Genomic DNA, 26,672 nt, shown 5'->3' on the forward strand with positions numbered 1-26,672 from the left:
ACTTGACTCGAGGAGCGAACTCAACTCGAGGAGAAACGTAGAGTCGGCACGAGAAGTAGCTTGTCGACTCGTGGACTCGGTACTCGACTCGAGGAGCGAACTCAACTCGAGGAGAAACGTAGAGTCGGCACTAGGAGTAGCTTGTCGACTCGTGGACTGGGTACTTGATTCGAGGAGTGAACTCAACTCGAGGAGAAACGTAGAGTCGGCACGAGGAGTAGCTTGTCGACTCGTGGACTCGGTACTCGACTCGAGGAGCGAACTCAACTCAAGGACAAACGTAGAGTCGGCACGAGGAGTAGCTTGTCGACTCAGTGACTCGGTACTCGACTCGAGGAGCGAACTCAAGTCGAGGAGAAACGTAGACTCGGAATGAGGAGTAGCCTGTTGAGTCGTGGACTGGGTACTCGACTAGAGGAGTGAACTCAACTCGAGGAGAAACGTAGAGTCGGCACGAGGAGTAGCTTGTCGACTCGTGGACTCGGTACTCGACTCGAGGAGCGAACTCAACTCGAGGAGAGACGTAGAGTCGGCACGAGGAGTAGCTTGTCGACTCGTGGACTGGGTACTTAACTCGAGGAGCGAACTCAACTCAAGGAGAAACGTAGAGTCGGCACGAGGAGTTGCTTGTCGACTCGTGGACTGGGTACTTCACTCGAAGAGTGAACTCAACTCGAGGAGAAACGTAGAGTCGGCACGAGGAGTAGCTTGTCGACTCGTGGACTGGGTACTCGACTCGAGGAGTGAACTCAACTAGAGGAGAAACGTAGACTCGACACGAGGAGTAGCTTGTCGACTCGTTTAGAGAGCGACAGAGCGGACAACTAGAAGAGAATCCTAGATCGACATGTTCAGAGCAGTATTAGTGCATAAAGGCACAAGGGACATACTCGATCTTTTCCTATTTTCTATTTCGGGAAAGTGCGTGAGGGAAGTGTGAACTTCAACTCACTCGAACACTTGAAAGTTTGAGATTACACATCTTTTTATTTTTCGGCTTGTCTACAAGGAGACCTCCCACTCAAATTTTCAAGAGCATATAGATTTTGAACATATGTGATATAGATATAGTTTTGAAAACATTTTGAAAACTTATTTGATTTGGATGACAAAATATTTTCAAGTTTGAAAGTGAAAACGGTTTTTCAAAATTCAAACTAGTTTTGTAAAAATTCAATTTCAATTAATCTTTCAAAAAACAAAACTTTTAATCTTTACACATCATGTTTATAATCATATGAAAAACATTTTTGCTCAAGAAAGTTTTCTCATTAGAGTTCTATAACTCATGGTAGTGGGGTTTGAAAATCCGGATTTCTAAAAAAAACTGGAGTTTCAGACAGCCGCGCACCTCGGAGTAAAATCGCCATAACTGGCGGCTCCGATGTCCTTTTGAGCCGAAACCGGTGGCATTGGACAGAGGACAGACAGAGCTTTAATTTGATTCAAGAATCATTAAATTTCGATTTCTGAGCAGAGAGTTATGCCGCTTTTAATGCGGGTTTACATTCCAGCTCGAAGAAAAAGAAATAAATTAAAGCTTTGTCCTTTTAGATGCGAAAAAGAATCGAGTGTAACGGAACGTTTTATGAAGTTGTTTAAAGCTTTTATTTGTGTTTTATTAGCAGGGTAATAACATAAAAAATAAAAGGAATAACAACATGCATAAAACGATTCAAGTAAATAAACGAAACTAGCAAGAAAATAAAACTAGTCACAAAATTTACTCGAAAATTCTCAAACCTTTAAAACACGTTTTTCAATATAAAAAATTAAAAACTTTTAGAACTGATTCTAATGTGTTTTAACATCATCCCAAACTTATAGAAAATCAACATGGTTTTTAATTTAAAGGCATGAGCAATAAATTAAAAAAAAATCTAAGATTACAATTCTAACTTGTCACAAAATTAGTAAACTTTCGAAAACGATTTTCAAGCTCATAATTTAAAAACATGCACATGCATTCCTTTGACCATAGCTCTGATACCATTTGTTGGAATCGATCTAGGGTTTGAGAAAAAGTTTAACGCTTCGTTAAGCGGCGGAATTTTAAAAATTTTCTTTTTAAGTAAAACTAGTTTTTACTAACCTAGACAAGAGCATATGCATGTAAATAAAAACTAATATGAGCTATAAAAGTTACTAACCTTTTTGATGCTTGAACGTTGATGAGCCTTTGGAAGGTTGGCAACGTTCGTCTCCCCTCGCAGCACGTCTCTCTTTTCTTTCCTCGGGAACTCGAGCAACCACGATAGTTTCTATCACTAAATCACTCGAAAAGAAGGAATTAGTGAGTGGGCACTTTTAAACACTACGACTTGAGAACGAGTCTCGAAGTCGCAGAGCTAAAGACTAGGTCGAGTGAGGACCTAGGTGCCAAGACAAGAGAAAACCGAAAATAAACTAGAGAGAGAGAGAAGAGGACTTCGGCCAAGTTCTAGAGAGAGAGTCTCTCAAATCTCTTAAACTTGGATGAATGAATTGTGAGGAAATGAGGCTCCTATTTATAGGAGAGGTCTCACCTTCAATAAGGTAGTTTCCTCTTCTATAGAATATCACATATTCATGAGCAAAATAACCCTTATTTCCCATTCCTCTTAGGCGCCCAAGGCAGCCTTCTAGAAGGCTAGGATTTGTTTCCTTTTTTGTTCCTTGGCTTGCCTATTAGCCTCTTGGCCGAAATTCCCATTGCATGTGTGGGAAATTTGTTTCCTCTTTTTCTTTTGGCAAGTATCTAAATACATTTATGCACAAAATATTCTCTCTTGGTTGGGTATGTTGGGCGCCCAAGGCCTTCTAGAAAAGGCTTCTAGAAGCTTTTCCATTTGTTCATGACAACATGAAAAAGGCCCAATAAGAATTTTCAATAAAATTCTTATGAAATGAAATTAATTCACAAGGCCCAATGATCAAGTCATGGCCGAGTGAAACATGTCATAAAATGACCTTGTCAAAAAATTTATTGACATTCATTTCATCCTTTGTCTCAAAAGACAAAAATACCCTTTTAACTATTTTCGTTCTTGTTTTGGCTTAGCTTCCAGTTTAACTATTCCTATCGATGTGATTCGTGACAGTGACCTCATGGACCCAAATGAACAAAGCTTTAGCTAAACACTTGGACTCAAAAGTTCACAAACCTTTTCCAAGTTTAGCTTAATGCCAGCTGACTCCACTAAAGAGCTGACACTGAAAATCTCTCGGTTCAAATGAATTTATTTTCTACTCAAGAATTCGACCTAATTGTGATGAGCGGATCCACTGAATATTATCTATGTTTACCCTTCATGAATGTCATCAGCTAGTCGGGATTTACTAAATTACCATTTTACCCTTCTAGCTGTTATTTCCTCAACTCCTTTGTCGCTTGTGAATAAGTTAGAAACAATGTATTGACGAGGAGCTAACAAGTCACATTGTTTCATCCAAAAGAGTCAAGACTCAATTTGGACACTGGCCAGTTCATTTATTCACACTCCAAGGAACAAAGCATGAGGTGACATACATTGCATTTCAGCAATCTTGTACATGAATTCCATATCTATGAGAACTTCACAAAGTTACTCATGACAGACTCACAACTTAGTACTTCACCAATAGGCCTTGTTCGGAATCACATAGTGAGTCCGAACTTTGACTTTCTCAAATGAGAATACTAAGGTGTGAAATGGCATGTCTCATTTCAGGATTAAGGTAAGCATGATGCAATTCATACATAGTGACTTCGAGACATAAGAGGTTAAATGGTTTGTTCTTATCTTGTCTCTAGAAGTGCACTGGTCAATTCAGTACCTTCGGAAGATACCTAGAAGAACTATAGAGTTCCTAACTCTCAATGCCTCATAACCAGACATCATAGATTCTTCTAACAATCATACTGAGGTCAATAGTCCTTTGACCCTAAGATTGCGAATATATCGTTTTAAGCAAACTACGAAGAGTTTGTTCATGCAAATCTACATTTGTCTCTTCGTAAGTTGTTTAGTTTGTTTATGGACTAAAAGACTATGGTTTTATCATAAAGCTTCAGACAAGGAAGATTGAATGAACGTTTCAACTTTTTATAAATGAATAAGCAATTACAAGCAAGAGTCTTCGTAAGACTATATGACATCAAATGTACATAAATAGACACTACTACTCTTCTTGTGGGCACCATTGACAACAGAGTCGGCACGAGGAGTAGCTTGTCGACTCGTGGACTCGGTACTCGACTCGAGGAGCGAACTCAACTCAAGGAGAAACGTAGAGTCAGCACGAGGAGTAGCTTGTCGACTCGTGGACTGGGTACTCGACTCGAGGAGTGATCTCAACTCGAGGAGAAATGTAGAGTCGTCACGAGGAGTAGCTTGTCGACTCGTGGACTCAGTACTCGACTCGAGGAGCGAACTCAACTCGAGGAGAAACGTAGAGTCGGCACGAGGAGTAGCTTGTCGACTCGTGGACTGGGTACTCGACTCGAGGAGCGAACTCAACTCGAGGAGAAACATAGAGTCGGCACGAGGAGTAGCTTGTCGACTCGTGGACTGGGTACTCGACTCGAGGAGCGAACTCAACTCGAGGAGAGACGTAGAGTCGGCACGAGGAGTAGCTTGTCGACTCGTAGACTCGGTACTCGACTCGAGGAGCGAACTCAACTCGAGGAGAAACGTAGAGTCGGCACGACAAGTAGCTTGTCGACTCGTGGACTAGGTACTTGACTCGAGGAGCGAACTCAACTCAAGGAGAAACGTAGAGTCGGCACGACGAGTAGCTTGTCGACTCGTGGACTGGGTACTCGACTCGAGGAGCGAACTCAACTCGAGGAGAGACGTAGAGTCGGCACGAGGAGTAGCTTGTCGACTCGTGGACTGGGTACTTGACTCGAGGAGTGAACTCAACTCGAGGAGAAACGTAGAGTCGGCACGAGGAGTAGCTTGTCGACTCGTGGACTCGGTACTCGACTCGAGGAGCGAACTCAACTCGAGGAGAAACATAGAGTCGGCACGACGAGTAGCTTGTCGACTCGTGGACTAGGTACTTGACTCGAGGAGCGAACTCAACTCAAGGAGAAACGTAGAGTCGGCACGACGAGTAGCTTGTCGACTCGTGGACTGGGTACTCGACTCGAGGAGCGAACTCAACTCGAGGAGAGACGTAGAGTCGGCACGAGGAGTAGCTTGTCGACTCGTGGACTGGGTACTTGACTCGAGGAGTGAACTCAACTCGAGGAGAAACGTAGAGTCGGCACGAGGAGTAGCTTGTCGACTCGTGGACTCGGTACTCGACTCGAGGAGCGAACTCAACTCAAGGAGAAACGTAGAGTCGGCACGAGGAGTAGCTTGTCGACTCGTGGACTGGGTACTTGACTCGAGGAGTGAACTCAACTCGAGGAGAAACGTAGAGTCGGCACGAGGAGTAGCTTGTCAACTCAGGGAATCGGTACTCGACTCGAGGAGGGAACTCAACTCGAGGAGAGACGTAGAGTCGGCACGAGGAGTAGTTTGTCGACTCGTGGAATGGGTACTTGACTCGAGGACTGAACTCAACTCAAGGAGAAACGTAGAGTCGGCACGAGGAGTAGCTTGTCGACTCGTGGACTGGGTACTTGACTCGAGGAGAGAACTCAACTCAAGGAGAAACGTAGAGTCGGCACGAGGAGTAGCTTGTCGACTCGTGGACTGGGTACTTGACTCGAAGAGTGAACTCAACTCGAGGAGAAACGTAGAGTCGGCACGAGGAGTAGCTTGTCGACTCGTGGACTTGGTACTCGACTCGAGTAGCAAACTCAACTCAAGGAGAAACGTAGAGTCGGCACGAGGAGTAGCTTGTCGACTCGTGGACTGGGTACTCGACTCGAGGAGTGAACTCAACTCGAGGAGAAACGTAGAGTCTTCACGAGGAGTAGCTTGTCGACTCGTGGACTCAGTACTCGACTCAAGGAGCGAACTCAACTCGAGGAGAAACGTAGAGTCGGCACGAGGAGTAGCTTGTCGACTCGTGGACTGGGTACTCGACTCGAGGAGCGAACTCAACTCGAGGAGAAACGTAGAGCCGGCACGAGGAGTAGCTTGTCGACTCGTGGACTGGGTACTCGACTCGAGGAGTGAACTCAACTAGAGGAGAAACGTAGACTCGACACGAGGAGTAGCTTGTCGACTCGTTTACTGGGTACTCGACTCGAGGAGTGAACTCAACTCGAGGAGAAACGTAGAGTCGGCACGAGGAGTTGCTTGTCGACTCGTGGACTGGGTACTTGACTCGAAAAGTGAACTCAACTCCATGAGAAACGTAGAGTCGGCACGAGGAGTAGCTTGTCGACTCATGGACTCGGCACTCGACTCGAGGAGCGAACTCAACTCAAGGAGAAACGTAGAGTCGGCACGAGGAGTAGCTTGTCGACTCGTGGACTGGGTATTCGACTCGAGGAGTGATCTCAACTCGAGGAGAAATGTAGAGTCGTCACGAGGAGTAGCTTGTCGACTCGTGGACTCAGTACTCGACTCAAGGAGCGAACTCAACTCGAGGAGAAACGTAGAGTCGGCACGAGGAGTAGCTTTTCGACTCGTGGACTGGGTACTCGACTCGAGGAGTGAACTCAACTAGAGGAGAAACGTAGACTCGACACGAGGAGTAGCTTGTCGACTCGTTTACTGGGTACTCGACTCGAGGAGTGAACTCAACTCGAGGAGAAACGTAGAGTCGGCACGAGGAGTTGCTTGTCGACTCGTGGACTGGGTACTTGACTCGAAAAGTGAACTCAACTCCATGAGAAACGTAGAGTCGGCACGAGGAGTAGCTTGTCGACTCATGGACTCGGCACTCGACTCGAGGAGCGAACTCAACTCAAGGAGAAACGTAGAGTCGGCACGAGGAGTAGCTTGTCGACTCGTGGACTGGGTATTCGACTCGAGGAGTGATCTCAACTCGAGGAGAAATGTAGAGTCGTCACGAGGAGTAGCTTGTCGACTCGTGGACTCAGTACTCGACTCAAGGAGCGAACTCAACTCGAGGAGAGACGTAGAGTCGGCACGAGGAGTAGCTTGTCGACTCGTGGACTCGGTACTCGACTCGAGGAGCGAACTCAACTCGAAGAGAAACGTAGAGTCGGCACGAGGAGTAGCTTGTCGACTCGTGGACTGGGTACTTGAATCGAGGAGTGAAATCAACTCGAGGAGAAACGTAGAGTCGGCACGAGGAGTAGCTTGTCGACTCGTGGACTCGGTACTCGGCTCGAGGAGCGAACTCAACTCAAGGAGAAACGTAGAGTCGGCACGAGGAGTAGCTTGTCGACTCGTGGACTGGGTACTTGACTCGAGGAGTGAACTCAACTCGAGGAGAAACGTAGAGTCGGCACGCGGAGTAGCTTGTCGACTCGTGGACTGGGTACTTGACTCGAAGAGTGAACTCAACTCAAGGAGAAACGTAGAGTCGGCACGAGGAGTAGCTTGTCGACTCGTGGACTGGGTACTCGACTCGAGGAGTGAACTCAACTCGAGGAGAAACGTAGAGTCGGCACGAGGAGTTGCTTGTCGACTCGTGGACTGGGTACTTGACTCGAAAAGTGAACTCAACTCCATGAGAAACGTAGAGTCGGCACGAGGAGTAGCTTGTCGACTCATGGACTCGGCACTCGAATCGAGGAGCGAACTCAACTCAAGGAGAAACGTAGAGTCGGCACGAGGAGTAGCTTGTCGACTCGTGGACTGGGTATTCGACTCGAGGAGTGATCTCAACTCGAGGAGAAATGTAGAGTCGTCACGAGGAGTAGCTTGTCGACTCGTGGACTCAGTACTCGACTCAAGGAGCGAACTCAACTCGAGGAGAAACGTAGAGTCGGCACGAGGAGTAGCTTTTCGACTCGTGGACTGGGTACTCGACTCGAGGAGTGAACTCAACTAGAGGAGAAACGTAGACTCGACACGAGGAGTAGCTTGTCGACTCGTTTACTGGGTACTCGACTCGAGGAGTGAACTCAACTCGAGGAGAAACGTAGAGTCGGCACGAGGAGTTGCTTGTCGACTCGTGGACTGGGTACTTGACTCGAAAAGTGAACTCAACTCCATGAGAAACGTAGAGTCGGCACGAGGAGTAGCTTGTCGACTCATGGACTCGGCACTCGACTCGAGGAGCGAACTCAACTCAAGGAGAAACGTAGAGTCGGCACGAGGAGTAGCTTGTCGACTCGTGGACTGGGTATTCGACTCGAGGAGTGATCTCAACTCGAGGAGAAATGTAGAGTCGTCACGAGGAGTAGCTTGTCGACTCGTGGACTCAGTACTCGACTCAAGGAGCGAACTCAACTCGAGGAGAGACGTAGAGTCGGCACGAGGAGTAGCTTGTCGACTCGTGGACTCGGTACTCGACTCGAGGAGCGAACTCAACTCGAAGAGAAACGTAGAGTCGGCACGAGGAGTAGCTTGTCGACTCGTGGACTGGGTACTTGAATCGAGGAGTGAAATCAACTCGAGGAGAAACGTAGAGTCGGCACGAGGAGTAGCTTGTCGACTCGTGGACTCGGTACTCGGCTCGAGGAGCGAACTCAACTCAAGGAGAAACGTAGAGTCGGCACGAGGAGTAGCTTGTCGACTCGTGGACTGGGTACTTGACTCGAGGAGTGAACTCAACTCGAGGAGAAACGTAGAGTCGGCACGCGGAGTAGCTTGTCGACTCGTGGACTGGGTACTTGACTCGAAGAGTGAACTCAACTCAAGGAGAAACGTAGAGTCGGCACGAGGAGTAGCTTGTCGACTCGTGGACTGGGTACTCGACTCGAGGAGTGAACTCAACTCGAGGAGAAACGTAGAGTCGGCACGAGGAGTTGCTTGTCGACTCGTGGACTGGGTACTTGACTCGAAAAGTGAACTCAACTCTATGAGAAACGTAGAGTCGGCACGAGGAGTAGCTTGTCGACTCATGGACTCGGCACTCGAATCGAGGAGCGAACTCAACTCAAGGAGAAACGTAGAGTCGGCACGAGGAGTAGCTTGTCGACTCGTGGACTGGGTATTCGACTCGAGGAGTGATCTCAACTCGAGGAGAAATGTAGAGTCGTCACGAGGAGTAGCTTGTCGACTCGTGGACTCAGTACTCGACTCAAGGAGCGAACTCAACTCGAGGAGAAACGTAGAGTCGGCACGAGGAGTAGCTTTTCGACTCGTGGACTGGGTACTCGACTCGAGGAGTGAACTCAACTAGAGGAGAAACGTAGACTCGACACGAGGAGTAGCTTGTCGACTCGTTTACTGGGTACTCGACTCGAGGAGTGAACTCAACTCGAGGAGAAACGTAGAGTCGGCACGAGGAGTTGCTTGTCGACTCGTGGACTGGGTACTTGACTCGAAAAGTGAACTCAACTCCATGAGAAACGTAGAGTCGGCACGAGGAGTAGCTTGTCGACTCATGGACTCGGCACTCGACTCGAGGAGCGAACTCAACTCAAGGAGAAACGTAGAGTCGGCACGAGGAGTAGCTTGTCGACTCGTGGACTGGGTATTCGACTCGAGGAGTGATCTCAACTCGAGGAGAAATGTAGAGTCGTCACGAGGAGTAGCTTGTCGACTCGTGGACTCAGTACTCGACTCAAGGAGCGAACTCAACTCGAGGAGAGACGTAGAGTCGGCACGAGGAGTAGCTTGTCGACTCGTGGACTCGGTACTCGACTCGAGGAGCGAACTCAACTCGAAGAGAAACGTAGAGTCGGCACGAGGAGTAGCTTGTCGACTCGTGGACTGGGTACTTGAATCGAGGAGTGAAATCAACTCGAGGAGAAACGTAGAGCCGGCACGAGGAGTAGCTTGTCGACTCGTGGACTGGGTACTCGACTCGAGGAGTGAACTCAACTAGAGGAGAAACGTAGACTCGACACGAGGAGTAGCTTGTCGACTCGTTTACTGGGTACTCGACTCGAGGAGTGAACTCAACTCGAGGAGAAACGTAGAGTCGGCACGAGGAGTTGCTTGTCGACTCGTGGACTGGGTACTTGACTCGAAAAGTGAACTCAACTCCATGAGAAACGTAGAGTCGGCACGAGGAGTAGCTTGTCGACTCATGGACTCGGCACTCGACTCGAGGAGCGAACTCAACTCAAGGAGAAACGTAGAGTCGGCACGAGGAGTAGCTTGTCGACTCGTGGACTGGGTATTCGACTCGAGGAGTGATCTCAACTCGAGGAGAAATGTAGAGTCGTCACGAGGAGTAACTTGTCGACTCGTGGACTCAGTACTCGACTCAAGGAGCGAACTCAACTCGAGGAGAAACGTAGAGTCGGCACGAGGAGTAGCTTTTCGACTCGTGGACTGGGTACTCGACTCGAGGAGTGAACTCAACTAGAGGAGAAACGTAGACTCGACACGAGGAGTAGCTTGTCGACTCGTTTACTGGGTACTCGACTCGAGGAGTGAACTCAACTCGAGGAGAAACGTAGAGTCGGCACGAGGAGTTGCTTGTCGACTCGTGGACTGGGTACTTGACTCGAAAAGTGAACTCAACTCCATGAGAAACGTAGAGTCGGCACGAGGAGTAGCTTGTCGACTCATGGACTCGGCACTCGACTCGAGGAGCGAACTCAACTCAAGGAGAAACGTAGAGTCGGCACGAGGAGTAGCTTGTCGACTCGTGGACTGGGTATTCGACTCGAGGAGTGATCTCAACTCGAGGAGAAATGTAGAGTCGTCACGAGGAGTAGCTTGTCGACTCGTGGACTCAGTACTCGACTCAAGGAGCGAACTCAACTCGAGGAGAGACGTAGAGTCGGCACGAGGAGTAGCTTGTCGACTCGTGGACTCGGTACTCGACTCGAGGAGCGAACTCAACTCGAAGAGAAACGTAGAGTCGGCACGAGGAGTAGCTTGTCGACTCGTGGACTGGGTACTTGAATCGAGGAGTGAAATCAACTCGAGGAGAAACGTAGAGTCGGCACGAGGAGTAGCTTGTCGACTCGTGGACTCGGTACTCGGCTCGAGGAGCGAACTCAACTCAAGGAGAAACGTAGAGTCGGCACGAGGAGTAGCTTGTCGACTCGTGGACTGGGTACTTGACTCGAGGAGTGAACTCAACTCGAGGAGAAACGTAGAGTCGGCACGAGGAGTAGCTTGTCGACTCGTGGACTGGGTACTTGACTCGAAGAGTGAACTCAACTCAAGGAGAAACGTAGAGTCGGCACGAGGAGTAGCTTGTCGACTCGTGGACTGGGTACTCGACTCGAGGAGTGAACTCAACTCGAGGAGAAACGTAGAGTCGTCACGAGGAGTAGCTTGTCGACTCGTGGACTGGGTACTCGACTCGAGGAGCGAACTCAACTCGAGGAGAAACGTAGAGCCGGCACGAGGAGTAGCTTGTCGACTCGTGGACTGGGTACTCGACTCGAGGAGTGAACTCAACTAGAGGAGAAACGTAGACTCGACACGAGGAGTAGCTTGTCGACTCGTTTACTGGGTACTCGACTCGAGGAGAAACGTAAAGTCGGCACGAGGAGTAGCTTGTCGACTCGTGGACTCGGGACTTGACTCGAGGAGCGAACTCAACTCGAGGAGAAACGTAGAGTCGGCACGAGAAGTAGCTTGTCGACTCGTGGACTCGGTACTCGACTCGAGGAGCGAACTCAACTCGAGGAGAAACGTAGAGTCGGCACGAGGAGTAGCTTGTCGACTCGTGGACTGGGTACTTGATTCGAGGAGTGAACTCAACTCGAGGAGAAACGTAGAGTCGGCACGAGGAGTAGCTTGTCGACTCGTGGACTCGGTACTCGACTCGAGGAGCGAACTCAACTCAAGGACAAACGTAGAGTCGGCACGAGGAGTAGCTTGTCGACTCAGTGACTCGGTACTCGACTCGAGGAGCGAACTCAAGTCGAGGAGAAACGTAGACTTGGAATGAGGAGTAGCCTGTTGAGTCGTGGACTGGGTACTCGACTAGAGGAGTGAACTCAACTCGAGGAGAAACGTAGAGTCGGCACGAGGAGTAGCTTGTCGACTCGTGGACTCGGTACTCGACTCGAGGAGCGAACTCAACTCGAGGAGAGACGTAGAGTCGGCACGAGGAGTAGCTTGTCGACTCGTGGACTCGGTACTTGACTCGAGGAGCGAACTCAACTCGAGGAGAAACGTAGAGTCGGCACGAGGAGTAGCTTGTCGACTCGTGGACTGGGTACTTGACTCGCGGAGCGAACTCAACTCAAGGAGAAACGTAGAGTCGGCACGAGGAGTTGCTTGTCGACTCGTGGACTGGGTACTTGACTCGAAGAGTGAACTCAACTCGAGGAGAAACGTAGAGTCGGCACGAGGAGTAGCTTGTCGACTCGTGGACTCGGTACTCGACTCGAGGAGCGAACTCAACTCAAGGAGAAACGTAGAGTCAGCACGAGGAGTAGCTTGTCGACTCGTGGACTGCGTACTCGACTCGAGGAGTGATCTCAACTCGAGGAGAAATGTAGAGTCGTCACGAGGAGTAGCTTGTCGACTCGTGGACTCAGTACTCGACTCGAGGAGCGAACTCAACTCGAGGAGAAACGTAGAGTCGGCACAAGGAGTAGCTTGTCGACTCGTGGACTGGGTACTCGACTCGAGGAGCGAACTCAACTCGAGGAGAAACGTAGAGTCGGCACGAGGAGTAGCTTGTCGACTCGTGGACTGGGTACTCGACTCGAGGTGCGAACTCAACTCGAGGAGAGACGTAGAGTCGGCACGAGGAGTAGCTTGTCGACTCGTGGACTCGGTACTCGACTCGAGGAGCGAACTCAACTCGAGGAGAAACGTAGAGTCGGCACGACGAGTAGCTTGTCGACTCGTGGACTAGGTACTTGACTCGAGGAGCGAACTCAACTCAAGGAGAAACGTAGAGTCGGCACGAGGAGTAGCTTGTCGACTCGTGGACTCGGTACTCGACTCGAGGAGCGAACTCAACTCGAGGAGAAACATAGAGTCGGCACGACGAGTAGCTTGTCGACTCGTGGACTAGGTACTTGACTCGAGGAGCGAACTCAACTCAAGGAGAAACGTAGAGTCGGCACGACGAGTAGCTTGTCGACTCGTGGACTAGGTACTCGACTCGAGGAGCGAACTCAACTCGAGGAGAGACGTAGAGTCGGCACGAGGAGTAGCTTGTCGACTCGTGGACTCGGTACTCGACTCGAGGAGCGAACTCAACTCGAAGAGAAATGTAGAGTCGGCACGAGGAGTAGCTTGTCGACTCGTGGACTGGGTACTTGACTCGAGGAGTGAACTCAACTCGAGGAGAAACGTAGAGTCGGCACGAGGAGTAGCTTGTCGACTCGTGGACTCGGTACTCGACTCGAGGAGCGAACTCAACTCAAGGAGAAACGTAGAGTCGGCACGAGGAGTAGCTTGTCGACTCGTGGACTGGGTACTTGACTCGAGGAGTGAACTTAACTCGAGGAGAAACGTAGAGTCGGCACGAGGAGTAGCTTGTCAACTCGGGGAATCGGTACTAGACTCGAGGAGGGAACTCAACTCGAGGAGAGACGTAGAGTCGGCACGAGGAGTAGTTTGTCGACTCGTGGAATGGGTACTGGACTCGAGGACTGAACTCAACTCAAGGAGAAACGTAGAGTCGGCACGAGGAGTAGCTTGTCGACTCGTGGACTGGGTACTTGACTCGAGGAGAGAACTCAACTCAAGGAGAAACGTAGAGTCGGCACGAGGAGTAGCTTGTCGACTCGTGGACTGGGTACTTGACTCGAAGAGTGAACTCAACTCGAGGAGAAACGTAGAGTCGGCACGAGGAGTAGCTTGTCGACTCGTGGACTTGGTACTCGACTCGAGTAGCAAACTCAACTCAAGGAGAAACGTAGAGTCGGCACGAGGAGTAGCTTGTCGACTCGTGGACTGGGTACTCGACTCGAGGAGTGAACTCAACTCGAGGAGAAACGTAGAGTCGTCACGAGGAGTAGCTTGTCGACTCGTGGACTCAGTACTCGACTCAAGGAGCGAACTCAAGTCGAGGAGAAACGTAGAGTCGGCACGAGGAGTAGCTTGTCGACTCGTGGACTGGGTACTCGACTCGAGGAGCGAACTCAACTCGAGGAGAAACGTAGAGCCGGCACGAGGAGTAGCTTGTCGACTCATGGACTGGGTACTCGACTCGAGGAGTGAACTCAACTAGAGGAGAAACGTAGACTCGACACGAGGAGTAGCTTGTCGACTCGTTTACTGGGTACTCGACTCGAGGAGTGAACTCAACTCGAGGAGAAACGTAGAGTCGGCACGAGGAGTAGCTTGTCGACTCGTGAAATCGGTACTCGACTCGAGTAGCGAACTCAACTCGAGAAGAAACGTAGAGTCGGCACGAGGAGTAGCCTGTCGACTCGTGGACTGGGTACTCGACTCGAGGAGTGAACTCAACTCGAGGAGAAACGTAGAGTCGATAGGAGGAGTAGCTTGTCGACTCGTGGACTGGGTACTCGACTCGAGGAGTGAACTCAACTCGAGGAGAAACGTAGAGTCGGCACAAGGAGTAGCTTGTCTACTCAGTGACTCGGTACTCGACTCGAGGAGCGAACTCAAGTCGAGGAGAAACGTAAAGCCGGCACGAGGAGTAGCCTGTTGAGTCGTGGACTGGGTACTCGACTCGAGGAATGAACTCAACTCGAGGAGAAACGTAGAGTCGGCACGAGGAGTAGCTTGTTGACTCGTGGACTCGGTACTCGACTTGAGGAGGGAACTCAACTCGAGGAGAAACGTAGAGCCCGCACGAGGAGTAGCTTGTCGAGTCATGGACTCGGTACTCGACTCGAGGAGTGAACTCGACTAGAGGAGAAACGTAGACTCGACACGAGGAGTAGCTTGTCGACTCGTTTACTGGGTACTCGACTCGAGGAGCGAACTCAAGTCGAGGAGAAACGTAGAGTCGGCACGAGGAGTAGCCTGTTGAGTCGTGGATTGGGTACTAGACTCGAGGAGTGAACTCAACTCGAGGAGAAACGTAGAGTCGGCACGAGGAGTAGCTTGTCGACTCGTGGACTCGGTACTCGACTCGAGGAGGGAACTCAACTCGAGGAGAAACGTAGAGTCGGCACGAGGAGTAGCTTGTCGACTCGTGGACAAGGTACTCGACTCGAGGAGAAACGTAGAGTCTGCACGAGGAGTAGCTTGTCGACTCGTGGACTCGGTACTCGACTCGAGGAGCGAACTCAACTCGAGGAGAGTCGTAGAGTCGGCACGAGGAGTAGCTTGTCGACTCGTGTACTCGGTACTAGACTCGAGGAGGGAACTCAACTCGAGGAGAGACGTAGAGTCGGCATGAGGAGTAGTTTGTCGACTCGTGGACTGGGTACTTGACTCGAGGAGTGAACTTAACTCGAGGAGAAACGTAGAGTCGGCACGAGGAGTAGCTTGTCGACTCGTGGACTGGGTACTCGACTCGAGGAGCGAACTCAACTCGAGGAGAAACGTAGAGCCGGCACGAGGAGTAGCTTGTCGACTCGTGGACTGGGTACTTGACTCGAGGAGTGAACTCAACTAGAGGAGAAACGTAGACTCGACACGAGGAGTAGCTTGTCGACTCGTTTACTGGGTACTCGACTCGAGGAGAAACGTAGAGTCGGCACGAGGAGTAGCTTGTCGACTCGTGGACTCGGGTCTTGACTCGAGGTGCGAACTCAACTCGAGGAGAAACGTAGAGTCGGCACGAGAAGTAGCTTGTCGACTCGTGGACTCGGTACTCGACTCGAGGAGCGAACTCAACTCGAGGAGAAACGTAGAGTCGGCACGAGGAGTAGCTTGTCGACTCGTGGACTGGGTACTTGATTCGAGGAGTGAACTCAACTCGAGGAGAAACGTAGAGTCGGAACGAGGAGTAGCTTGTCGACTCAGTGACTCGGTACTCGACTCGAGGAGCGAACTCAACTCGAGGAGAAACGTAGAGTCGGCACGAGGAGTAGCTTGTCGACTCGTGGACTGGGTACTCGACTCGAGGAGTGAACTCAACTCGAGGAGAAACGTAGAGTCGGCACAAGGAGTAGCTTGTCTACTCAGTGACTCGGTACTCGACTCGAGGAGCGAACTCAACTCAAGGACAAACGTAGAGTCGGCACGAGGAGTAGCTTGTCGACTCAGTGACTCGGTACTCGACTCGAGGAGCGAACTCAAGTCGAGGAGAAACGTAGACTCGGCACGAGGAGTAGCCTGTTGAGTCGTGGACTGGGTACTCGACTAGAGGAGTGAACTCAACTCGAGGAGAAACGTAGAGTCGGCACGAGGAGTAGCTTGTCGACTCGTGGACTGGGTACTCGACTCGAGGAGTGAACTCAACTCGAGGAGAAACGTAGAGTCGTCACGAGGAGTAGCTTGTCGACTCGTGGACTCAGTACTCGACTCAAGGAGCGAACTCAACTCGAGGAGAAACGTAGAGTCGGCACGAGGAGTAGCTTGTCGACTCGTGGACTGGGTACTCGACTCGAGGAGCGAACTCAACTCGAGGAGAAACGTAGAGCCGGCACGAGGAGTAGCTTGTCGACTCGTGGACTGGGTACTCGACTCGAGGAGTGAACTCAACTAGAGGAGAAACGTAGACTCGACACGAGGAGTAGCTTGTCGACTCGTTTACTGGGTACTCGACTCGAGGAGTGAACTCAACTCGAGGAGAAACGTAGAGTCGGCACGAGGAGTAGCTTGTCGACTCGTGAATTCGGTACTCGACTCGAGTAGCGAACTCAACTCGAGAAGAAACGTAGAGTCGGCACGAGGAGTAGCCTGTCGACTCGTGGACTGGGTACTCGACTCGAGGAGTGAACTCAACTCGAGGAGAAACGTAGAGTCGATAGGAGGAGTAGCTTGTCGACTCGTGGACTGGGTACTCGACTTGAGGAGTGAACTCAACTCGAGGAGAAACGTAGAGTCGACACAAGGAGTAGCTTGTCTACTCAGTGACTCGGTACTCGACTCGAGGAGCGAACTCAAGTCGAGGAGAAACGTAAAGCCGGCACGAGGAGTAGCCTGTTGAGTCGTGGACTGGGTACTCGACTCGAGGAATGAACTCAACTCGAGGAGAAACGTAGAGTCGGCACGAGGAGTAGCTTGTTGACTCGGTACTCGACTTGAGGAGGGAACTCAACTCGAGGAGAAACGTAGAGCCCGCATGAGGAGTAGCTTGTCGAGTCATGGACTGGGTACTCGACTCGAGGAGTGAACTCGACTAGAGGAGAAACGTAGACTCGACACGAGGAGTAGCTTGTCGACTCGTTTACTGGGTACTCGACTCGAGGAGCAAACTCAAGTCGAGGAGAAACGTAGAGTCGGCACGAGGAGTAGCCTGTTGAGTCGTGGACTGGGTACTCGACTCGAGGAGTGAACTCAACTCGAGGAGAAACGTAGAGTCGGCACGAGGAGTAGCTTGTCGACTCGTGGACTCGGTACTCGACTCGAGGAGGGAACTCAACTCGAGGAGAAACGTAGAGTCGGCACGAGGAGTAGCTTGTCGACTCATGGACAAGGTACTCGACTCGAGGAGAAACGTAGAGTCTGCACGAGGAGTAGCTTGTCGACTCGTGGACTCGGTACTCGACTCGAGGAGCGAACTCAACTCGAGGAGAGTCGTAGAGTCGGCACGAGGAGTAGCTTGTCGACTCGTGTACTCGGTACTAGACTCGAGGAGGGAACTCAACTCGAGGAGAGACGTAGAGTCGGCACGAGGAGTAGTTTGTCGACTCGTGGACTGGGTACTTGACTCGAGGAGTGAACTTAACTCGAGGAGAAACGTAGAGTCGGCACGAGGAGTAGCTTGTCGACTCGTGGACTGGGTACTCGACTCGAGGAGCGAACTCAACTCGAGGAGAAACGTAGAGCCGGCACGAGGAGTAGCTTGTCGACTCGTGGACTGGGTACTTGACTCGAGGATTGAACTCAACTAGAGGAGAAACGTAGACTCGACACGAGGAGTAGCTTGTCGACTCGTTTACTGGGTACTCGACTCGAGGAGAAACGTAGAGTCGGCACGAGGAGTAGCTTGTTGACTCGTGGACTCGGGTCTTGACTCGAGGAGCGAACTCAACTCGAGGAGAAACGCAGAGTCGGCACGAGAAGTAGCTTGTCGACTCGTGGACTCGGTACTCGACTCGAGGAGCGAACTCAACTCGAGGAGAAACGTAGAGTCGGCACGAGGAGTAGCTTGTCGACTCGTGGACTGGGTACTTGATTCGAGGAGTGAACTCAACTCGAGGAGAAACGTAGAGTCGGCACGAGGAGTAGCTTATCGACTCGTGGACTCGGTACTCGACTCGAGGAGCGAACTCAACTCAAGGACAAACGTAGAGTCGGCACGAGGAGTAGCTTGTCGACTCAGTGACTCGGTACTCGACTCGAGGAGCGAATTCAAGTCGAGGAGAAACGTAGACTCGGCACGAGGAGTAGCCTGTTGAGTCGTGGACAGGGTACTCGACTAGAGGAGTGAACTCAACTCGAGGAGAAACGTAGAGTCGGCACGAGGAGTAGCTTGTCGACTCGTGGACTCGGTACTCGACTCGAGGAGCGAACTCAACTCGAGGAGAGACGTAGAGTCGGCACGAGGAGTAGCTTGTCGACTCGTGGACTCGGTACTCGACTCGAGGAGCGAACTCAACTCGAGGAGAAACGTAGAGTCGGCACGAGGAGTAGCTTGTCGACTCGTGGACTGGGTACTTGACTCGAGGAGCGAACTCAACTCAAGGAGAAACGTAGAGTCGGCACGAGGAGTTGCTTGTCGACTCGTGGACTGGGTACTTGACTCAAAGAGTGAACTCAACTCGAGGAGAAACGTAGAGTCGGCACGAGAAGTAGCTTGTCGACTCGTGGACTCGGTACTCGACTCGAGGAGCGAACTCAGCTCAAGGAGAAACGTAGAGTCGGCACGAGGAGTAGCCTGTCGACTCGTGGACTGGGTACTCGACTCGACGAGTGATCTCAACTCGAGGAGAAATGTAGAGTCGTCACGAGGAGTAGCTTGTCGACTCGTGGACTCAGTACTCGACTCGAGGAGCGAACTCAACTCGAGGAGAAACGTAGAGTCGGCACGAGGAGTAGCTTGTCGACTCGTGGACTGGGTACTCGACTCGAGGAGCGAACTCAACTCGAGGAGAGACGTAGAGTCGGCACGAGGAGTAGCTTGTCGACTCGTGGACTCGGTACTCGACTCGAGGAGCGAACTCAACTCGAAGAGAAATGTAGAGTCGGCACGAGGAGTAGCTTGTCGACTCGTGGACTGGGTACTCGACTCCAGGAGTGAACTCAACTCGAGGAGAAACGTAGAGTCGGCACGAGGAGTAGCTTGTCAACTCGGGGAATCGGTACTAGACTCGAGGAGGGAACTCAACTCGAGGAGAGACGTAGAGTCGGCACGAGGAGTAGTTTGTCGACTCGTGGAATGGGTACTGGACTCGAGGACTGAACTCAACTCAAGGAGAAACGTAGAGTCGGCACGAGGAGTAGCTTGTCGACTCGTGGACTGGGTACTTGACTCGAGGAGAGAACTCAACTCAAGGAGAAACGTGGATTCGGCAAGAGGAGTAGCTTGTCGACTCGTGGACTGGGTACTTGACTCAAAGAGTGAACTCAACTCGAGGAGAAACGTAGAGTCGGCACGAGGAGTAGCTTGTCGACTCGTGGACTCGGTACTCGACTCGAGGAGCGAACTCAACTCGAGGAGAGACGTAGAGTCGGCACGAGGAGTAGCTTGTCGACTCGTGGACTCGGTACTCGACTCGAGGAGCGAACTCAACTCGAGGAGAAACGTAGAGTCGGCACGAGGAGTAGCTTGTCGACTCGTGGACTGGGTACTTGACTCGAGGAGCGAACTCAACTCAAGGAGAAACGTAGAGTCGGCACGAGGAGTTGCTTGTCGACTCGTGGACTGGGTACTTGACTCAAAGAGTGAACTCAACTCGAGGAGAAACGTAGAGTCGGCACGAGAAGTAGCTTGTTGACTCGTGGACTCGGTACTCGACTCGAGGAGCGAACTCAACTCAAGGAGAAACGTAGAGTCGGCACGAGGAGTAGCTTGTCGACTCGTGGACTGGGTACTCGACTCGAGGAGTGATCTCAACTCGAGGAGAAATGTAGAGTCGTCACGAGGAGTAGCTTGTCGACTCGTGGACTCAGTACTCGACTCGAGGAGCGAACTCAACTCGAGGAGAAACGTAGAGTCGGCACGAGGAGTAGCTTGTCGACTCGTGGACTGGGTACTCGACTCGAGGAGCGAACTCAACTCGAGGAGAGACGTAGAGTCGGCACGAGGAGTAGCTTGTCGACTCGTGGACTCGGTACTCGACTCGAGGAGCGAACTCAACTCGAAGAGAAATGTAGAGTCGGCACGAGGAGTAGCTTGTCGACTCGTGGCCTGGGTACTCGACTCGAGGAGTGAACTCAACTCGAGGAGAAACGTAGAGTCGGCACGAGGAGTAGCTTGTCAACTCGGGGAATCGGTACTAGACTCGAGGAGGGAACTCAACTCGAGGAGAGACGTAGAGTCGGCACGAGGAGTAGTTTGTCGACTCGTGGAATGGGTACTGGACTCGAGGACTGAACTCAACTCAAGGAGAAACGTAGAGTCGGCACGAGGAGTAGCTTGTCGACTCGTGGACTGGGTACTTGACTCGAGGAGAGAACTCAACTCAAGGAGAAACGTGGAGTCGGCACGAGGAGTATCTTGTCGACTCGTGGACTGGGTACTTGACTCGAAGAGTGAACTCAACTCGAGGAGAAACGTAGAGTCGGCACGAGGAGTAGCTTGTCGACTCGTGGACTTGGTACTCGACTCGAGTAGCAAACTCAACTCAAGGAGAAACGTAGAGTCGGCACGAGGAGTAGCTTGTCGACTCGTAGACTGGGTACTCGACTCGAGGAGTGAACTCAACTCGAGGAGAAACGTAGAGTCGGCACGAGGAGTAGCTTGTCGACTCGTGGACTTGGTACTCGACTTGAGTAGCAAACTCAACTCAAGGAGAAACGTAGAGTCGGCACGAGGAGTAGCTTGTCGACTCGTGGACTGGGTACTCGACTCGAGGATTGAACTCAACTAGAGGAGAAACGTAGACTCGACACAAGGAGTAGCTTGTCGACTCGTTTACTGGGTACTCGACTCGAGGAGTGAACTCAACTCGAGGAGAAACGTAGAGTCGGCACGAGGAGTAGCTTGTCGACTCGTGGACTCGGTACTCGACTCGAGGAGCGAACTCAACTCGAAGAGAAATGTAGAGTCGGCACGAGGAGTAGCTTGTCGACTCGTGGACTGGGTACTCGACTCGAGGAGTGAACTCAACTCGAGGAGAAACGTAGAGTCGGCACGAGGAGTAGCTTGTCAACTCGGGGAATCGGTACCAGACTCGAGGAGGGAACTCAACTCGAGGAGAGACGTAGAGTCGGCACGAGGAGTAGTTTGTCGACTCGTGGAATGGGTACTGGACTCGAGGACTGAACTCAACTCAAGGAGAAACGTAGAGTCGGCACGAGGAGTAGCTTGTCGACTCGTGGACTGGGTACTTGACTCGAGGAGAGAACTCAACTCAAGGAGAAACGTGGAGTCGGCACGAGGAGTAGCTTGTCGACTCGTGGACTGGGTACTTGACTCGAAGAGTGAACTCAACTCGAGGAGAAACGTAGAGTCGGCACGAGGAGTAGCTTGTCGACTCGTGGACTTGGTACTCGACTCGAGTAGCAAACTCAACTCAAGGAGAAACGTAGAGTCGGCACGAGGAGTAGCTTGTCGACTCGTGGACTGGGTACTCGACTCGAGGAGTGAACTCAACTCGAGGAGAAACGTAGAGTCGGCACGAGGAGTAGCTTGTCGACTCGTGGACTTGGTACTCGACTCGAGTAGCAAACTCAACTCAAGGAGAAACGTAGAGTCGGCACGAGGAGTAGCTTGTCGACTCGTGGACTGGGTACTCGACTCGAGGATTGAACTCAACTAGAGGAGAAACGTAGACTCGACACAAGGAGTAGCTTGTCGACTCGTTTACTGGGTACTCGACTCGAGGAGTGAACTCAACTCGAGGAGAAACGTAGAGTCGGCACGAGGAGTAGCTTGTCAACTCGGGGAATCGGTACGAGACTCGAGGAGGGAACTCAACTCGAGGAGAGACGTAGAGTCGGCACGAGGAGTAGTTTGTCGACTCGTGGAATGGGTACTGGACTCGAGGACTTAACTCAACTCAAGGAGAAACGTAGAGTCGGCACGAGGAGTAGCTTGTCGACTCGTGGACTGGGTACTTGACTCGAGGAGAGAACTCAACTCAAGGAGAAACGTAGAGTCGGCACGAGGAGTAGCTTGTCGACTCGTGGACTGGGTACTTGACTCGAAGAGTGAACTCAACTCGAGGAGAAACGTAGAGTCGGCACGAGGAGTAGCTTGTCGACTCGTGGACTTGGTACTCGACTCGAGTAGCAAACTCAACTCAAGGAGAAACGTAGAGTCGCCACGAGGAGTAGCTTGTCGACTCGTGGACTGGGTACTCGACTCGAGGAGTGAACTTAACTCGAGGAGAAACGTAGAGTCGTCACGAGGAGTAGCTTGTCGACTCGTGGACTCAGTACTCGACTCAAGGAGCGAACTCAACTCGAGGAGAAACGTAGAGTCGGCACGGGGAGTAGCTTGTCGACTCGTGGACTGGGTACTCGACTCGAGGAGCGAACTCAACTCGAGGAGAAACGTAGAGCCGGCATGAGGAGTAGCTTGTCGACTCGTGGACTGGGTACTCGACTCGAGGAGTGAACTCAACTAGAGGAGAAACGTAGACTCGACACGAGGAGTAGCTTGTCGACTCGTTTACTGGGTACTCGTCTCGAGGAGTGAACTCAACTCGAGGAGAAACGTAGAGTCGGCACGAGGAGTAGCTTGTCGACTCGTGAAATCGGTACTCGACTCGAGTAGCGAACTCAACTCGAGAAGAAACGTAGAGTCGGCACGAGGAGTAGCCTGTCGACTCGTGGACTGGGTACTCGACTCGAGGAGTGAACTCAACTCGAGGAGAAACGTAGAGTCGATAGGAGGAGTAGCTTGTCGACTCGTGGACTGGGTACTCGACTCAAGGAGTGAACTCAACTCGAGGAGAAACGTAGAGTCGGCACAAGGAGTAGCTTGTCTACTCAGTGACTCGGTACTCGACTCGAGGAGCGAACTCAAGTCGAGGAGAAACGTAAAGCCGGCACGAGGAGTAGCCTGTTGAGTTGTGGACTGGGTACTCGACTCGAGGAATGAACTCAACTCGAGGAGAAACGTAGAGTCGGCACGAGGAGTAGCTTGTTGACTCGTGGACTCGGTACTCGACTTGAGGAGGGAACTCAACTCGAGGAGAAACGTAGAGCCCGCACGAGGAGTAGCTTGTCGAGTCATGGACTGGGTACTCGACTCGAGGAGTGAACTCGACTAGAGGAGAAACGTAGACTCGACACGAGGAGTAGCTTGTCGACTCGTTTACTGGGTACTCGACTCGAGGAGCGAACGCAAGTCGAGGAGAAACGTAGAGTCGGCACGAGGAGTAGCCTGTTGAGTCGTGGACTGGGTACTCGACTCGAGGAGTGAACTCAACTCGAGGAGAAACGTAGAGTCGGCACGAGGAGTAGCTTGTCGACTCGTGGACTCGGTACTCAACTCGAGGAGGGAACTCAACTCGAGGAGAAACGTAGAGTCGGCACGAGGAATAGCTTGTCGACTCGTGGACAAGGTACTCGACTCGAGGAGAAACGTAGAGTCTGCACGAGGAGTAGCTTGTCGACTCGTGGACTCGGTACTCGACTCGAGGAGCGAACTCAACTCGAGGAGAGTCGTAGAGTCGGCATGAGGAGTAGCTTGTCGACTCGTGTACTCGGTACTAGACTCGAGGAGGGAACTCAACTCGAGGAGAGACGTTGAGTCGGCACGAGGAGTAGTTTGTCGACTCGTGGACTGGGTACTTGACTCGAGGAGTGAACTTAACTCGAGGAGAAACGTAGAGTCGGCACGAGGAGTAGCTTGTCGACTCGTGGACTGGGTACTCGACTCGAGGAGCGAACTCAACTCGAGGAGAAACGTAGAGCCGGCACGAGGAGTAGCTTGTCGACTCGTGGACTGGGTACTTGACTCGAGGAGTGAACTCAACTAGAGGAGAAACGTAGACTCGACACGAGGAGTAGCTTGTCGACTCGTTTACTGGGTACTCGACTCGAGGAGAAACGTAGAGTCGGCACGAGGAGTAGCTTGTCGGCTCGTGGACTCGGGTCTTGACTCGAGGAGCGAACTCAACTCGAGGAGAAACGTAGAGTCGGCACGAGAAGTAGCTTGTCGACTCGTGGACTCGGTACTCGACTCGAGGAGCGAACTCAACTCGAGGAGAAACGTAGAGTCGGCACGAGGAGTAGCTTGTCGACTCGTGGACTGGGTACTTGATTCGAGGAGTGAACTCAACTCGAGGAGAAATGTAGAGTCGGCACGAGGAGTAGCTTCTCGACTCGTGGACTCGGTACTCGACTCGAGGAGCGAACTCAACTCAAGGACAAACGTAGAGTCGGCACGAGGAGTAGCTTGTCGACTCAGTGACTCGGTACTCGACTCGAGGAGCGAACTCAAGTCGAGGAGAAACGTAGACTCGGCACGAGGAGTAGCCTGTTGAGTCATGGACTGGGTACTCGACTAGAGGAGTGAACTCAACTCGAGGAGAAACGTAGAGTCGGCACGAGGAGTAGCTTGTCGACTCGTGGACTCGGTACTCGACTCGAGGAGCGAACTCAACTCGAGGAGAGACGTAGAGTCGGCACGAGGAGTAGCTTGTCGACTCGTGGACTCGGTACTCGACTCGAGGAGCGAACTCAACTCGAGGAGAAACGTAGAGTCGGCACGAGGAGTAGCTTGTCGACTCGTGGACTGGGTACTTGACTCGAGGAGCGAACTCAACTCAAGGAGAAACGTAGAGTCGGCACGAGGAGTTGCTTGTCGACTCGTGGACTGGGTACTTGACTCGAAGAGTGAACTCAACTCGAGGAGAAACGTAGAGTCGGCACGAGAAGTAGCTTGTCGACTCGTGGAGTCGGTACTCGACTCGAGGAGCGAACTCAACTCAAGGAGAAACGTAGAGTCGGCACGAGGAGTAGCTTGTCGACTCGTGGACTGGGTACTCGACTCGAGGAGTGATCTCAACTCGAGGAGAAATGTAGAGTCGTCACGAGGAGTAGCTTGTCGACTCGTGGACTCAGTACTCGACTCGAGGAGCGAACTCAACTCGAGGAGAAACGTAGAGTCGGCACGAGGAGTAGCTTGTCGACTCGTGGACTGGGTACTCGACTCGAGGAGCGAACTCAACTCGAGGAGAGACGTAGAGTCGGCACGAGGAGTAGCTTGTCGACTCGTGGACTCGGTACTCGATTCGAGGAGCGAACTCAACTCGAAGAGAAATGTAGAGTCGGCACGAGGAGTAGCTTATCGACTCGTGGACTGGGTACTTGACTCGAGGAGTGAACTCAACTCGAGGAGAAACGTAGAGTCGGCACGAGGAGTAGCTTGTCGACTCGTGGACTCGGTACTCGACTCGAGGAGCGAACTCAACTCAAGGAGAAACGTAGAGTCGGCACGAGGAGTAGCTTGTCGACTCGTGGACTGGGTACTTGACTCGAGGAGTGAACTCAACTCGAGGAGAAACGTAGAGTCGGCACGAGGAGTAGCTTGTCAACTCGGGGAATCGGTACTAGACTCGAGGAGGGAACTCAACTCGAGGAGAGACGTAGAGTCGGCACGAGGAGTAGTTTGTCGACTCATGGAATGGGTACTGGACTCGAGGACTGAACTCAACTCAAGGAGAAACGTAGAGTCGGCACGAGGAGTAGCTTGTCAACTCGTGGACGGGGTACTCGACTCGAGGAGCGAACTCAACTCAAGGACAAACGTAGAGTCGGCACGAGGAGTAGCTTGTCGACTCAGTGACTCGGTACTCGACTCGAGGAGCGAACTCAAGTCGAGGAGAAACGTAGACTCGGCACGAGGAGTAGCCTGTTGAGTCATGGACTGGGTACTCGACTAGAGGAGTGAACTCAACTCGAGGAGAAACGTAGAGTCGGCACGAGGAGTAGCTTGTCGACTCGTGGACTCGGTACTCGACTCGAGGAGCGAACTCAACTCGAGGAGAGACGTAGAGTCGGCACGAGGAGTAGCTTGTCGACTCGTGGACTCGGTACTCGACTCGAGGAGCGAACTCAACTCGAGGAGAAACGTAGAGTCGGCACGAGGAGTAGCTTGTCGACTCGTGGACTGGGTACTTGACTCGAGGAGCGAACTCAACTCAAGGAGAAACGTAGAGTCGGCACGAGGAGTTGCTTGTCGACTCGTGGACTGGGTACTTGACTCGAAGAGTGAACTCAACTCGAGGAGAAACGTAGAGTCGGCACGAGAAGTAGCTTGTCGACTCGTGGAGTCGGTACTCGACTCGAGGAGCGAACTCAACTCAAGGAGAAACGTAGAGTCCGCACGAGGAGTAGCTTGTCGACTCGTGGACTGGGTACTCGACTCGAGGAGTGATCTCAACTCGAGGAGAAATGTAGAGTCGTCACGAGGAGTAGCTTGTCGACTCGTGGACTCAGTACTCGACTCGAGGAGCGAACTCAACTCGAGGAGAAACGTAGAGTCGGCACGAGGAGTAGCTTGTCGACTCGTGGACTGGGTACTCGACTCGAGGAGCGAACTCAACTCGAGGAGAGACGTAGAGTCGGCACGAGGAGTAGCTTGTCGACTCGTGGACT

This window comes from Urtica dioica, chromosome 3 (genome assembly GCF_054948205.1).
Source record: "Urtica dioica subsp. dioica isolate 48M chromosome 3, U.dioica_male_clone48M_v1_H2, whole genome shotgun sequence".
NCBI classification, from domain to species: domain Eukaryota; kingdom Viridiplantae; phylum Streptophyta; class Magnoliopsida; order Rosales; family Urticaceae; genus Urtica; species Urtica dioica.